This window comes from Lissotriton helveticus, chromosome 6 (genome assembly GCF_964261635.1).
Source record: "Lissotriton helveticus chromosome 6, aLisHel1.1, whole genome shotgun sequence".
In the NCBI taxonomy this organism is placed as follows: domain Eukaryota; kingdom Metazoa; phylum Chordata; class Amphibia; order Caudata; family Salamandridae; genus Lissotriton; species Lissotriton helveticus.
This window is the reverse complement of record NC_136067.1, coordinates 355,735,448-355,752,973: the sequence shown is the minus strand read 5'-3', so window position 1 is coordinate 355,752,973 and position 17,526 is coordinate 355,735,448.

Below are 17,526 nucleotides of genomic sequence, written 5' to 3'. Positions count from 1 at the left end.
GTTCAGGGTATAGAATCATTGTTTAGAGCCTGCATGATCCCAGAACAAATTATATTCTTGAATGACACTATTCAACAAACTACCTGTCTTGGATTAGACAAAATCAAAGACTTAAATAAACCGTCTATTCCAAAACCAACAATGAACAGCAATAACTCTGCAGATGAAGAGATAGACGTAAACTATGTATTAAACCAAAACAGAACAAATCCTGATTGGAAACAATGGTTAATCTGGCCCACAGATACTAATAACTGTCAAGACAGATTCCTGAACAAAACACAGGGGTTCACATTGACCAGGCCAGACCCTAGATATTCCCAAAGACAACACCCAGGGATAATCACCACCTACAGTGTGGGCAAACTCTGCCTTCAATGGCTACAAACTTCCACACTGACAGAAATTAAGCAACACCTAACTTTACTTACTGATGGTGCTGACTTGCGTGATTTCATTAAGGGACCGCGCAAACAGCGTCAAAAACGCTTCATTGCAGCCTCTATATATGCAGATTACAACGAGGCCTGGAAGATAACTCAAATTGAGACAGCAGAAAGTATACGGGAAATTGACCGTATTAATTTGGAAAAATCGCTTTCTGTAGTGGACAATGGGTTAATGACTCTGTCCTCCAGAATTTTTTCATTGGACAGTATTGTGTCTTCAGCAATCGACATAATATCGCAAGACTTACTGTTGTTACAACACGGTCAGTCGCAATTGCGTTCTATTATACAGCTTGGATGGACGTTACAAAATCTGCGTTCAGGCTATGTGCCTTGGCGTTTAATCAACACAACGTCACTATTCCATATCTTTAACCTTACTGATAAACAAATCAGTATGGCACAAAAGGGTGCTGATTATACAATCCTGAGCATTGAGAAACTCGAGAGATTACCATTGACAATGTCAGAACGACCTGTCATTGAATGGATAATACATGGGATAATTAATATTCCGATATCTACTTTCAGGTTCCAATACTGCCAAAACTATATACAGGCTGGCATGTACGAAAAATTGGGAAAAGGGTACATTAAGTCAACATGGAACTTGCCCTATTCACATGCATGTGTCAGTAATAAAGGCCAGAAAGTGTTCCTTAGTGGCAATAATTGTGCAATGTCACTAAGCGGTACACTTCTGTGTAATGGAATTAGTTTGCATGGAGCCTGTGAAGGGAACTCAAATAACCTTTCATGTCACCAGCTAGGCACACCTGCAACACAGATAGAACCATTCTTTAAAAGACTCCATAATGGGAGTTACATCCTAATTGTGGATCGCAGATTTTGTAGTCTACTGCCCGGGGTTCCTTATCTCATAAGTACGACTGCGAAGGTCATGTACTGTGGACGCTTATTGTTCCCCAGCTCCTTTCCAGACAGGGAGGCAAGGACATGGCCTAACTTGAAAATTACTTCTATTCGAATTGATACTTTAAGCAGAATGAAAACAGTGCTTCTTCAGACGCCGACCAGGCTCACGTCATCAAAAGAAACGTATGATCTCCTAGTCGCAAGGACGACTGCAGAGATTCACTCATTGTTATCAACCAATTCCCCCATACATTTCGCAGAAATCCTGAATGAAATCTTAAATATTTCTGATACCAGTGGAGTCTCAAATGTATTTAAGACATTGTTTTCAGGAGCATTAACACCATTCAAAGCCATACTGGGTATTTTTCCAGACCTCGTCCATTCGATTTTTGGAGGAGTTCCCCTCATTTTGGGACTAATTGCAGGAATCCTATTCTTAGTCCTTATATTTTGTTATGGCAAACCATGTCACAGACAAAACACCTGCGACAAGGGAAGAAACAATCCGAGCCATTGGATACCGGGACCGGATATCAAAAATCCTGGGACTAACCTGGCTTAGAGACCTGAACATGACTTGGTTTCTTTCATTTCGACCGATATGGCAAAGATGTGTTTTACCTGTATTAAGGTGCATGCTGTGCGGAGAAGAATGCGTGTTGGACACCTGTCTGACGCTACAATCGGATGCGCCAATGGATGCAGAAACATTGTTGGGTCCGGTAACGGCTCATGCATTGTGCTGCCCTCAACGGCTGCCAATCCTGATGACGGCATTCGTGGAAACTTCACCACTACGATTAAGGGGTAGTGAAGATCAAGATGAAAGCAGCATCGATCAGGTACGACCTTCTGTCAGCAATACTACTCAAAACGTCAATGGAGACAATCATGCACATGAATGCATGGTTACATCTTATTCCGAGTTAGTGGAACTCTCACAGGAAGCTGTTGACAGCTTTTTCAGCAGTCTCAATGATATGATGTTCTCACCAGAACAGAAATAACGACCCCTGAGCAAGCTAGCACACGGCGTTCCCGACACCTTGAATTTGGCCTTCAACTTTAATAATAAAGTAGCAAGAACAATTTTTTCTCCAGTACACGGACAGCAATTTTTTTAGCAGCCCCAAAATATTTGTATAATTTTTTCGGGACACTTATCTTCTGCTTAAAGTAAGAACTATTCTTAGAGAACTAATTTCTGTTTTTAGAAACTTCATAGACATTAGCTGCCCGCTGGTATGTTCATAAATATTTTTGAACTGTGATGAAGTGGTCTCGAACTTTTCTTCTGTATTAAGAGCCATTTCATGTGTAATTCTCGTATTCGATTACTAATAATGTATACATATGCGTGATCAATTTAGCATTATTCTACTGCTTGAGTGCATATAGTACATGTGACTATTTTTTTCCCGTATATTACATAATTTTGAAATGCATTATGTGTATTTTGGGGTGGTAAGGTATACACGATACTCTACAGTATGTTTTACTATGCCTAGATTCGTAAATATGGCCATAGTTAGCGTGGAGTGGGTGTGATGTATTCCTATAGGTTCTGTATAGATCCCCCTATTCCTGACCCTATTCTGGTTAACAAATTAACTAGCAGCCATCCCATGATGCAGAAACCGTTATCTGATTAAGCCAGACCACGGCACAGGAGCGCGTTATCTGATTAGGTCATAACGCTTGCCATCTAATTAGGCAAGCAATATTCTTCCAGCCCCTGATAAGGCATACGGAGTTCTCAAAACAAATCAAACCTATGACAACCTGGGAAAATCCCTGCGGCCATTGTTTTGATTTCTCAAAGAACTTCAGTAAAAGAATGTGCTAACGACCAGCTCGTATGACGTATCTATGTCCATCCTTACGTCAATCTCGGCACCTTACAGGTATAAATATTACCGACATTGCCTTAAGCAAACACACGCGGTGGTGACAAGATCGGAGCAGCGAGACTTGCCGAAGCCCAGCAGAGAGCGAAGCCCACTGGCGCTGCCCCGCCTTCCTGACGCGCTGAGAACGAGACGCTGCCTTTCTCCTGCCGAGAAATCCAGCACCGGCGCATATCGAGACCACAGACGAGAGATACCATCCCTCAACCATCCTAGATCTCAGGTACAGAACTGAATAACCCCTTACAGAGAATTCTTGAGTCAGTCACTTGGCAAAACAAATTTAACTCAAACTGCTACTTTCTACTCCAGCCCACGTATTAGGCTTAGGTCAGGTACACCGGGGTAGGCGTGGTTAGAAGCACCAGTTGAGTACGATTAGGTAAATCTATATGTGTATGTATATATTCTATCCATTTTAAATAGCATATGGCCTAGAAACCATATCAATGCTTTTACAGTATTATTTCATAATTCTGCTTTTATTGTATGCAATTTACTTAACCATAAGTATTGCAACAATATCGATTCATTTCTCTTGTACGAGAAAAGAGACTGATCAATAAATAACATCTTTTATTGAACACGCCCGTCTCTTCCTTTTCTCTACAATCTGGTGAAACTAAGAATGCACGTACTGACTGAGTAAAATAAGTTGTCTTTTGTTTTCACACGACTCTAGAGATACACTCTTGATTAGGGGAGAGCAACGTTGTCATGTTCTATGGTTGTCAGAAACTAACAGCCTGATTCATGTACAGGCCGTTTTGCGTGGCCCTAATAGCGAATCATAGCGACTCGCTATTGAGGACACGCAAAACGGCATTCATGTAGGAATTGCTAATTAAATAGCGATTCCTACATGTTCTTTATTTGCGAGTAGCAATTTGCTACTCGCAAAAACTCCCCATTCATTCCTATGGGCCAAGAGGCCCATAGGAATGAATGGGGAGTATCCCTTAATTGCGAGTAGCAATTTGCTACTCGCAAATAAGATAGCGATTTTAAGGGTGCCAGGGGTGTCCAAAGGACACCCTGTAGCACCCCAAAGAGCACATTTGAACAGGTGTTGCGCACACACATGTCCAAAGGACATGTGTGTGTGCAACATGCAACTTAGAAAAATGCTTTTAAAAGCATTTCTCTGAGTTTTTGCTATTTACCGAGAGGTCTGACCTCTCGGTAAATAGCGGCCCCAAAAGTGCTAAATCGCAATTCCTTGATGTGTCATGAATAGCATTTGAGGAATCTCTAATAGAGATTCCTTAAATGCTATTCCTCGCATATTTGCTAATTCTTAAATAGCGATTTTTGCATTTGGGATTGTGAATACCAAATGCAAAAATCGCACTCGCAAAGGGCCAGATTCTCAGAATCTGGGCCTTTTGCGAGCGCTATTAGCTACATGAATCAGGCTGTAAATCTCTTCTTGTCTATCCAGGGAGGTTCAACTCCTCCTTGCCTATTCGAGAAAGTTTCTAGTGAACTCTGAGCTAGCTGGCAAACCCAAAACTTTAAGTCTAATATCGACAGTAGAAGACCTAGTTAACGTCTGGTCTAGGTCTATACTATTGGAGGTATTATTCCAATGCGCAGAGCCTATTGGGATAATAGGAACTACACTACAATCTTGTTGTCCGGTATTCAGATGCAGGAATCTGCATAGGTCGATCATCATATCGTGTACCTTCACCTGTAGGGAATAACTGTGGGAAACAACGACCTTCCAAACTTTCTTCCCACACACTAATAGGATTTCCTTTCGCCTTTTTCATCTGAAATAATTCAATAGCATTCCCTATTGCTTCTTTGGAATGCAGTGGATGAACACTGTAATGTTCATAAATTTCTTCACTTATGGATAGGTCAACTTTTTCAATTTGTCCAATAGACAAATCACTCTCCTCTTCTTCACTTACATCTTCTTCTTCTACGTATACATCTTTATAGTACTTCTTGTTTTGAACTAAATACAACGTTGCCTTTTTGACTTTTCTAACATCCACTAAATCTTGCCAGATTTTCTTACTCTTTGTAGGTACACCATTAACTAGAATAACTAGAGGTTCCTCTTCTACATTTTCAACACCAATTGTTTCCATATTTTTTTTAAATCAAGTGGCAAATATACAACTCTACCCTTTAATCCTCTTTGTAAATCTGAAGGATTTAATTTACCAGTCTTAGGCTCCATACGAACAATAGCCTGAAAAGGATGTACACATTGGATCAGAATAGTCTCATAAGTATTTAAATCCATCAATTCTGATGGAATATTTATCAACTCTAGATTATTATGAACAGCTCTAGCAGGCATTTTATTTTCATTTAATTTATTATAACAATATTTACAAATACGTTGCTCAAAACCCAAATCAAAATAGTTTTCCACCAACAAATAAGTTGCAAAATCTTTCCATTGACCATTACTTTCATCTTCACTTTTTAAATATAAATCAACTAACCTAGTTTGACTTTTGTAATGAATGCGTCGACAACAGACACAAGAAAAAGTTGGTTTCTCACCTGCAATTACCTTAAACTTTATTATTTCCTGTTCAAAATTTTCAATATTAACATGTCCAACATTTTCTAACACATTTCCTTCTATAATTATATCAGTTTCTGCATTACCTTCCTCTGGACCAAAATAACTTACCTCAATTTCTGCACAAATCTTCTTAACATCTAATTCACATCCATACAAAAGAGCACTATTTAACTGTTTAAGTTTAAGTGCTGGACTTTTTGCATAATACAACTTTCTCACCAATTTTCTCATTTTAGTATGATGCACTGCTAACATCCTGAAGTGATGAAACACACTCTGGCATATTTTTTTTAGAAAGACAAGCCAGAGAATGACCTTGCAGACCTATTTTTTCTTGCACTCTGCAATGATCTAATTCTTGCAACATAACAATTTTTTTTCTAAGACTTTCTTTAGTGTACTTACGTAAGAAATTGCGAAAGAAATCAATTGAATCCTGTCGTACACTACAAATGCTACTACAATTCCAACTGTAAACAGGAACATTAGCACATCCCCCTGAAGCTTCTCCAGCCATCACCTCTTCTGCATTTCTAACCACAATTTTCTCTTTCTCAATTACACATCCCTCCTTCACCTCGTATCCTCGACCACTGGTGTCAACTGCATGCAACAAATCGTTACTTTGAAAGTAACTCTCTTCATTAAAAAATGGTTCAGACGTTGAAGTATGCATCCACTTCCCAGAAAACACTTTACAAAAATTACTCCTATTTATGTGTCTCTTCCATTTACTTTTAGCTTTTAAAACTCGTATTGCCTTATTTAGCGTATTTATTCTATTAAGTACTAAAATAAATAATTTTCTTTTTGTCTCAAACGCGCGCTCAACAATACCCTCTATATATTGTTTCTTCTTAAGAAAAGCAGATCTTCTTTTAGAAACTTTCTCCTTTTGTAATAAATTCGAAACTACTCTGTTGTAAAACATTCGCTTCCTGATTTGGCTAAATTGATTCATCCGAGTTTTACTGTACAGATTTTCCTGTCTCCTGATTCCAGAAACATTTTTATCTTTGGTTCCATGTCTCCTTCTCGATACTGGTATACTTTTTTCCTTGTGCACTTCAATACTAAAATTTTTCCTCCACATATTGCTCTCAAAAACTTTTTGGTTTGCTTACCAGGAGCACTCTTCTTTTTATCCGTCCTATGTTCTTTTGATACTTCTTCAATTCCTTTCTTCTTCAAATTGTAAGTCCGTTTATAGAGCTTTCTTTTTTCAGTTCTGGTCGGCATCTTAATTTAAGATTTTGATGAAATTCTCAATCTGTAAAACACAAACATAACAAATATTATAGTTGACTACTAGCATATAACGTACAAATTTAAACCACAGATTCATTTTCTAAGTAGAATAAAGAAAATAACAGAAAGTCTCTGAACAGAGTAGGAAATCCTGTAGGGAATGTTGGTTCTTAATTTTATCACACTCCATATCTGTTTTAACATTATAGACAGTTTTTAATTCTAATTTTTCAAGCATACAAACAGTACACTTTTTTCAAGAACTATGGGTCATCGTAGATGTTTTAATCTTTTTTACTACAATCTCTTTTACACTTCATGAGAACATGTCTTATCACTCTCCTAAAGCACATCAACGACGAATAGGACAAGAAAACTGTCTTCAAGAATGCTTTACTATCAAAATTTTTTTTTTTTATTTAAATCTTCATAATTTTGTAGAACTTCCACCATTATATCATCAGGGACTTCTTCAAGTCCAAAGTCCTCATCTCCTTCTACCATCTCTAAGTAAGTGGAGTCTAAAGACATGTCCATAAAATAATTTTTTTCATCTATTTCCTCTTCAAAGACTGCGTCTAAAATTTCCTCCATCACTTCGTTAATGATTTCAAAATGAATTTGTTTCTCTTCTGAGGAATTCTCCATAACTAGACTCAGTTTATTCTTCTGTATCCTTTTAAAAAAATATAGAGACTAAATTATATCTTTTTCATAAATGTATAACTTAAAAGTACCTTTACTAATTTTTAAACTACATATATTTTTATAATTTCTAACTTATTAACTCTATATATTTTAACCCCATGGATGCTCAGCATATTCCCCTCCTGTGCTGAGAATTTGTAAACCCCTTTATTCATGACGAGCTGGGCTCGTCATGAGCTTGCGAGGAGGCTACTTCATGACGAGCCCAGCTCGTCATGAGTGTGGAAGGGGTTAAGATACCACGTTCCTCTTGTTTTGAAAATAAATTGGCAATATAACCCTAAACATTAACACTGATCTTTTTTTTCCATTAAATAATTACTGTTGTTAAAAGACATTTTACTGTAAAATTTCTTTTTAGATTTTCTACATATCACAAATATTGATAATCTGTAGAATTAATTTTTAGAGACCCATTTTTTCAGTTCACCAGTACAAAGAGCTATGTAAACTATATGCACTCTGAAGAGAAGGCTCACACTATACAAACCATAGCATTCACTTAACAGATTACTACTTCCCACAGAGACAGTTCCTTTTATGTTTCAACAGCATACTCACCATGTAAAAGTCATAGCATATACAAAATGTCATACTAAGCATGAAGAACAACCTCATAATAAACCTCTGCATGAATATGTAAAACAATGCCTATACATAGTATAATCACAGATATGCAGGAAAGATACCCATCACACCTAGAACCATATCATAATACCTCTTTGTAAATAAAGGAGAAAAACTGGAAAAACTGCCAAACATAATGCAACAAGATTTCAAAAATCATGAGCACTTCACAAGATTTAAGTAATGGAAACATGAAAGAATTATACTCCAATGATCCGTAAATCTGAACTCCATCAAAAAGAACACATGCACCAAGCCCATTAAAAGATAATTTCAACTGTCAGTGGAGAATATCTCAAAATACATATCTAGTATAAGCAGATACAACCCATGTGAATAATTCAAGATAAAATCATATTCCAAAATGAAATTTTACAAACATTTAAAAAAATCTTCTTCATTATTTTCATGTGCACCCAAAAAAATTGCCTATGCAAAAATACCAACTCACCTGAAAAAAAGAATATAATTCCTCAAATTCTGTAATTCAGAAGGCAGGTTGTTGCTTTTCAGCACCAAACACTGTAAAAAAGAAAATAATAACATTTAATTAACTTATTACAGACTTATTTCTTACACAACATAGAGCCATTATAGCAAAGAACAAGCATAACAGATAAATTCCCCAAGATTCTCTATCATTGCAATAAGATACAAAATGTCTCATTTAGGAAACCATTGCGCCACAGATATATCACTTTTTCCCATGTTAAAACTCATGCACCAGCGACACAAGGCCTTCATAACTAAAAGCCCATGTGACGGAGAACAAGTGCATAGACAGAAAATACAGGGCCAACCATGGGCATATGCAAGCAGTACACCTGCACAGGACCACCAAACCCCAGGAGCCACCATATTAATATATATCCTTAATATAATAATCCTTTAAGGATGCATACATATTTGCGTAGCAGACCATGGCAGGAATTTGGCGTGCTCTGCCTCTGTTCCACTTCCAAACACCTTGATGCACCCCCCCCTCTTCAGTGGGCTGCACGCTCCGCCCCGCCCAAACCCCCTGTTACAGAGCCCCCTACCTACGCTCCCTGCCCAGGGCTGCCATGACCCTATACCCGCCCCTGGAAAATGTATAAGACACAGCAACAGTAAAAATCAAAGAATAGGCAACATGCAGAAAAACTGCACAGTAGATAAAGAAACGAAGGGCATATTATCAAGGGGGTTTATCTCCGCTTGTTTGGCTTTAAAAGCCAAGAAAGCGGAGATAAAATTATCTCCCTATTACCTAGCTTTCGCTAACACCAGTTAGCGACAGCTAGTAGGAGATAGCGACCATCTTGGACCCCACTTTGCATGTGAGTGATATTTATCACTAATGACATGCAAAGTGGGCGTGCCAAGATGTTAGCGACTGGAAACAGTCGCTAACATCGCTATCTCCTATTACCAACTTTTGGAGATATTCGTGCTAGGTGCAAATATCTCCAAAACATAACACCTGCCCTGAGCAGTTCTTAGCCATGTTATACAATGGGAGGTGGATAACATGGCTAAGAGCATTAGCTCGGTAATGCATAAATATCGCTGACTTTTCAGCGATATTCATGCATTGCGGCCGTTTTTTATCGCATTTGCGATAAACCTTGGTAATACCAAGGTTTATCTGCGATAAAAATTGCCGCAGCGCAGCGGTACATTTTTGTCTCTAACCAAGCAATAGCGATAATTATCGCTATTGCTTGGTAATATGCCCCCATATGTTTAAGATAACCCCATTGAAAAACATGTAGTAATTTTTTTAATCTGCCATGCATCTAGCCCTCCACGACCGCTTTGGAAACTCCTGCTCTAAACCTTTACATTTCATTTTTAAAACAAACGCACGTTTTTTTTCAAAGCTGCATATTAAACGCCTAAACATGTATTTAGTCGTCCACATGCAGGCACTTTCAATTACATTACTTATTTAAGTGGAATGCCTGTAATGTTGCATATCTTTCCAAAAATACACCAGTGCCTATTATTATAACGATTTTTTTTCATTCTTCATCAGTGATATTATTTTTTACATATAATGAAAATCACTATGACTTTTTAAACGACAAAGCTTACGCGGTAAAAATCACTCTGCATTTGCTTCCCTTTAAGAATGTAGTTTATCTACCCCACGCATGTGAACCTTGATATTTCCATCTGGCAGCAAATTCCGGCCTTGAATCACAAGACATGAACAACAGCCTTATTGTCACAAAAAGAAGTTAGCGTAGCATCTGTTCGCGAACATATCTTTCACTTAGCTAATATTCACAGACAACACCATTCCTTATAAAAGAGTGGCCTTCCTTTACAATGTACTGAGGTGACTCCCTTAATTTTAAACGCATCCTCCACTTCAAGACAGGCTATTTTTTTATAACTACTAAGCAATGGTTTAGTGACCGGACTGCCAAAAATTATATCAAGTCATTCTGCTACTCTTCACTCCATGCTCTGCGACCTATTTCTGTGGACTTCCTGTTGAACTGCCAGTGCTGCGACGTTTGTGTTCCCATCTCGTTCATTTCAAAATGGATGTCCCTCCTGTCTTCGCAAACAAGCCGGAACACTTAGAACTATTTCGCCAGAAGATGCTTGACTACTACGGCATCTTAGCACTCTCGACTCTGAATACTTCATATCGATTATCATTTCGATATTCCTATTTCACCTGTGTGCAGCCTGTATTTCATTGCCTGAGCTGTGATTTCATGTGGGCCCTGGACTTATGTCTCTGCAACTTGGTACCTCCTGAAGTGAATTACAATCATCTCATGACTCCGTTAATTGATCATGAACAGTTTTGTTGCAACGGAGGGATTATGGCCTTTGCAGCGATACAAGGAGTTCTGGGTCATTGGGATATATTCGCAGCGGCGCAAGATTTCCTGACAGACAGCTACATTGAAAACCCACCAAGCTGTCCTCTGATGGTACTAGAGGCTCCGGTAATAACAGATCATGAATGCTGCTTTCCTCTTTTCAATTGGATGGCTGACATGTTTTCGGATCATAACAGTGACTTCTTGTTAGAAGCAGTTGCTGCCTACTTTGCCTATACAATCCTGGGTTGACTGTTATGCAAGCCATTGACGTCCACATTTCGTTTTGCCTCCCTATCTTTTTCACGTTTTCTTGGATATTTTCTTAACATGAACAGACCTATTGGCTTTACTAACAGTGGACATTATAATTTCCTACTGGTTAAATTTTGATCTTTTATGTGACAACATTTTTTTTCTTCACCTACTCGATTTTGAACTTTATTTTTTATTAAAGTCTAATCTCAACAATTCTATTGTATATCTTATCTTATGTTATTTCAAACGTACTCAAACCAAAACTCGCTAATATATGCTATATGTGCCCTAATTAATGTGTAAATATAGAATGAGTTTTTTATAACTGTAAACGCAATTTCGCATTTGAACTGCTTAATTCCGCCTCAGACACCTCTGATCATTTAATTTTCCATAAACTAAAATATTTCCTAAACTGAAAGGCCAGAGACCTTCTTCCATTTATTAAAATATAATATACTTCCTCATAAGAGTGTATAATTAATTTTGCAAAACCATATTCATTTTTCATCAACTATACCGTTTGTATTCTATGTACTACTGACTATACCGATTACTTTGTTTTTTGCAATGTCTCTACTCGTATTAGATTAGAAACTTGCCTTGAAAACCGTGCATTTCTGAATAAACATTTCAAATATACACGTTCTCTCTTTTAATCCATAATCTCAACTAAAATGATTGTATACTGAAACAGGATTCATGTGTTCCACGTAACTTCAGCTATACTAACTTAATATTTTCTTTTGTCGACCTGATTTACTCATACTAGAACCCACAGGCCTATAACAGCCCGTGAACCCTTTCTTAGTAGGTCGCGCACCATGCAGACAGTTGTACCTCTGTAAAAAAATAATTTATTACTCTTCTCAACCACCGTCGCAGTTCCGCTTCACTCAGTGTTAATCACTGCTCCCACGCTTCTACAGACCAGACGCTATGTCGTATTTCACTCCTTATCATGCTTTAATCTCCACAATAACAAACACTTCTCCGCCAGCCACCAGAGAACAGAGTGCAGATGCAGAGGCACTAAGTAGTGAAATACAACATACCCTCTGCTCTATGGAAGCAACCGAGCGGTAATTCTGAAAGAAAACATTCACTAGCGCTTCAAAAAAGCATTTCAATTATATAAATAGTTTTTTCAAAACGTTCCAACTACTTTGATGAGACTATCTGTGTGTGCCTCCACAGCAAAGTTCCTCAACCCGGACTGAAGGCAGACACAGACAGACACACACACAATAAGATAACACAGGGCAACGGAGACGGAAAACAGAAGGCAGATGAAGATGCAGTCAAACAGCAGGAGTGAGAGAGATATTTTTATACTCCGTTTGGTACCTCAATTTACGAACACATTTACTGCACAAATCTGTGTACAACCTCATGGTCAGAACTTTTCATTTTATTTTACTCGACCACCTCCCCCTACCAGTACAAGCCGCGGCCACAAACTACAATGTAATTTTGTCGTCTGACAGAAACTTTAAGAATTCATTAAACATTACCACTTTTTCAAGACGGTATCACATGTAATATACCAACTTTTCATTTTATTTCACTCAACCACCTGCCCCTCTCACCCTACACCCACCAATGCAGGCCGCGTCCAGAAACCGCACTCTAATTTTGTCGTGTGACAGAAAGTTTACGAATTCATTAACCATTAGCATTTTACTTTTCATTTTATTTTACTCAACCACCTCCCCCTCTCACCCCACCAGTGCAAGCCGCGGCCACAAACTACAATGTCATTTTGTCGTCTGTCAGAAAGTTTAAGAATTCATTAAGCATTACCACTTTTTCAAGACGGTATCACATGTAATGTACCATTTCTCTCTCTATCTGCATTATCTGTCTCTCTGCTAATATCATTTTTTCACTTCATAAACAACTTCTCTCATTATATATAAAGGCTTCAAAATCACACAGATAATTACTCTTTATATTAAACATATTTTATACTTCATATTTCACATTTAAATTAAAAATAGTTTTAGAAATACAACACATTATGACAGCCAAAAATGAGTTTAGTTTCAAACTATGAGGAAAATCAATCATTGTTTGTGAGTAAACCATATTTTACGGTACATGACAAAACAAACAGTTACAGACTTACCTTTACCAATGCTTTGTACGATGTACAACAGTGACAGTCACAAAATAGATATTCGTTTGACGGAAGTCTCAATTATGCTGCTATCACTGCAACCAAAATTCAATGGCACAGATATCCAGTCAATACAGACTCATATATGTCTCTTCAGCCAATCATATTTCCTCCCGCAAAATTTTGTATTCAAATTTACATTTCAGTTGGTTGTCCCTCACAATATTTTCAATGTCACATAAAAGTCACCCATCACCCACTGCCATCTCTGACTGTTTCGATGGTAACACCTCATTCTGCACCTGGCTGAAGGCACAGGTCAAAAGTTCATATCTCAACGTTCTACAGCAAACTAACAACACTGTTTTCCCTCCAGAAACACCTGCCTATCCACAGCTCTGTTACATGTCATTTTTTTCACACCCAATACTACTTTTTCTTTTACATAACATTAACATGCAACGTAGTATTCAATCTTCACGTATTAGAATCAACCAATCATTTTTCGTTTTTCAACCACACCAAGCTTCATCCATTTTTTTATCCTGACTTTCAGCTTCTAACTGCCATTCCACTTCCAGAACCCATCGGAGTACGAGTGCATCTGCCTTGAAAATGAAGGTTTGGCTTTTAGGACACAGCTATATTCACTGGAGTGGAAAATATGCAGCAAGCAGACGAATTTCCAACCTTGATTTACCAAATGTGCAGATAACGTGGATTGGGCAAAGAGGATTAAGATGTCACCAATTAATACCATTGGTGAAAACTTTTATGCATCTCCCAGAATCAGACCTTATAATTGTGCACTGTGGTGGGAACGATCTAGGCACATTGACTGGGGTAGGTCTGGAAATGCTTCTAAAAGACACCTTTTGACAATTGATGACACTTTTTCCTCGAACTGCCTTGGTATATTCCAATATATGCCAAAGACAGAAATGGAATTGGTCCAATCAACATTGTGCACAAATTGAGAAAGCAAGGAGACATGTTAATAAATCTGTTTCTGCTTTCCTCAGAGATTATAGCATGGGTTCTATTTACCACAACAACTTGCATTACCACATGCAAGACATCTATAGGACAGATGGTGTTCATTTCACGGATGAGGGAAACAGAATCTTCCTCTGCAACATCAGACTCTGCATCGGTACTTACTTATAAATGCAGAAAAAACTCAATTAACACAAGGGCTCTTTTCAGAGCCACCTTATATCAAAGCACTCAAACTTCTGATTTATCTCCATTTTCACACTCTTGTAAATAGGTGTGCGCGCCCGAGTGCGCGCACCCCGCAACTTAAAAAAAAAATATATATATATATATTTTCGCGTTTAAGGGCCTTACTGCACACCCTGAGAGAACCTACGCAGCAAAACAATCTCTACCTTCTCCCCTTTCCATGTTCCAACGCTTTGAAATGACAATATATTTACTCGCAGTGACAAAATGGCGGTCAACACTTCCTGATTTCCTTCGAATCGAACGTTAACAGACGTCACGCAGCAAAAAAAAATTCGTGCGCGCTTATAGATATATAATTGACTTTAATTTTAATTTTCTCAGCAACTACTGAACAGATTTACACCATTCCAAAAAAAGCGTAATCTGCGAGCCGGACTCTACAGTTTTGCCAAATTTCTTATAAATCGATTCAGCCGTTCGACCTGTAGCCGTGTCTAAACGTCCTATGGAAAATAACATGGAGAAAACACGTTTTGAGACCCCCCTTTTATCTCAGCCCCCACTTCACCAATCCCCCCAAAACTTTCAGGGAAGGAGCGCAGCGGACCGAGCCATCTTCTTTGAGAAATTCGCAAAGATTCATCCCCAGGGCCAAAGTTAATCCAAATAGAATGTTGAGGATTTCCTATGGAAACTAGGTCCTAACTATAACTACCTACTGGCGACTGGAAGAATAAATGGGTAAATAAATGTCTAAATGGATTTTTTTGTGTAAAATTGATTGGTTAACTGACTTATTAAATGTATCTCAGTGAATACATATATTACCGAGTAATGTTTAAATATTTAAATATCAGTATCCGTGTCTCACTTTGTGTATAAGTGGTTGCATGGGTTGGTGAGTAGCTACATGAGTGTGTATATGGGTTATTAGTTGTTTTTTTCAGTATCAGTGTCTGTATGGTTCGGTGGGGGATATTACTTAGAGCACAGATGCATGAATGAGTGACTCACTATTTGTATGTATTTTGAAGACAGCATGTGTGCAAGACTGTATGGGTGGATGATTGTGTGTATGGGTGGGTTAGTGAGTATGTATTTTTATAATTGATTGTTTAAGAGAGTAAATATGTTTCCGTTTCTGTAGAAGTATGTGTAGTGGTGTGTATATAGCAGTATAATCAAGTAAATGTTTTTTTGATAGTTTATTTGCATGTGTGAATTTGTGTGTGAGTAACGATATGGATGAGTATTAGTGTGTAACAGGATGTATAGGTGTTTGAGTACATATGATGAGTAAGTACATGCATGAGTGACTATATAGAACTGTTTGTGAATGAGTGGATGTGTATGTAGATGTTGGAATTACCTAATAAGTTGTTGTAATTGGTATTGGTTTCTCCTTTTTTAAGAAAATGTTAGTTTCTATTTTTGAATGTGTGTGTCAAAGGTTATTTTATGCTGATAGGAGGTCTGCCACTTTGTCACAAGGATGTTGTCATCAGTGATGTCATTTGAGATGTCATCAGTGATGTCATGAGTGATGTCACTGACCATGTCATGAGTGATGTAATATGTGACGTCATCAGCAGTGCATTGCACGCGCAAGTTATAGTGAGTCCAACTAACTATAACGTGGGAATTTCAATGGTTTTATGCGAGTAAAATTTCCACCTAACTATAACTGGTGTGAAACCTATAGTTTTTTCAGTGAATATATATATATATATATATATATATATATATATATATATATATGCACAGAGGCTCCTTCTCGAAGAAAAAGAGGCAGATTCCCAGGAGGAACAGGTAGGAGACGCTTCTTTATTGGCAAAATTGCGAATGCATTTCGGCAGCTAAACTGCCTTCCTCAGCGCTCAAAGCGTCCCATGAGTTGAATGTCACGCTGCCTGTGAGTCCCTCATTGATGTTCTTGCTGGTGCAAGGTAGCTCCGCCCTTCTGGTGAAGTCCTCGCACCTGTGGGCAGTCCCGAGTGTAGCGCAGGACTACAGGTCCCAGAATGCAGCTTAGTAGATGATTGGGACCTCGGTGCAGGGGAACGACTGGAGTAGAACAAAGTCATTGCGGGCTGGTCGGGCTGATTTTGTCAGTGAATATATATATATATATATATATATATATATATATATATATATATATATATATATATATATATATATATTCACTGAAAAAACATAGGTTTTATACACGTTATAGTTAGGAAGTAGCATTTGAAAAACCTATGAAATTCACTGAAAAAACCATAGGTTTTATACATGTTATAGTTAGGAAGTAGCCTTTAAAAAACCTATGAAATTCACTGAGAAACCATAGGTTTTACACACGTTATAGTTAGGAAGTAGCATTTAAAAAACCTATGAAATTCACTGAAAAAAACATAGGTTTCACACAAGTTATAGTTAGCTGGAAGTTTTACTCGCATAAAACCATTGAAATTCCCACGTTATAGTTAGTTGGACTCACTATAACTTGCGCGTGCAATGCACTGCTGATGACGTCACATATTACATCACTCATGACATGGTCAGTGACATCACTCATGACATCACTGATGACACCATCCAGTGAATGTGTGTCTTTCTGAAAAATAAATATTAGTGAGTAATGTTTAAATATTTAAATATATGTATTAGTGTTTCACTTTGTGTATAAGTGGCTGCATGGGTTGGTGAGTAGCTACATGTGTATGTATACGGGTTATTAGATGTTTTTTTAGTATCAGTATGAGTGTCTGTATAGTTTGGTGTG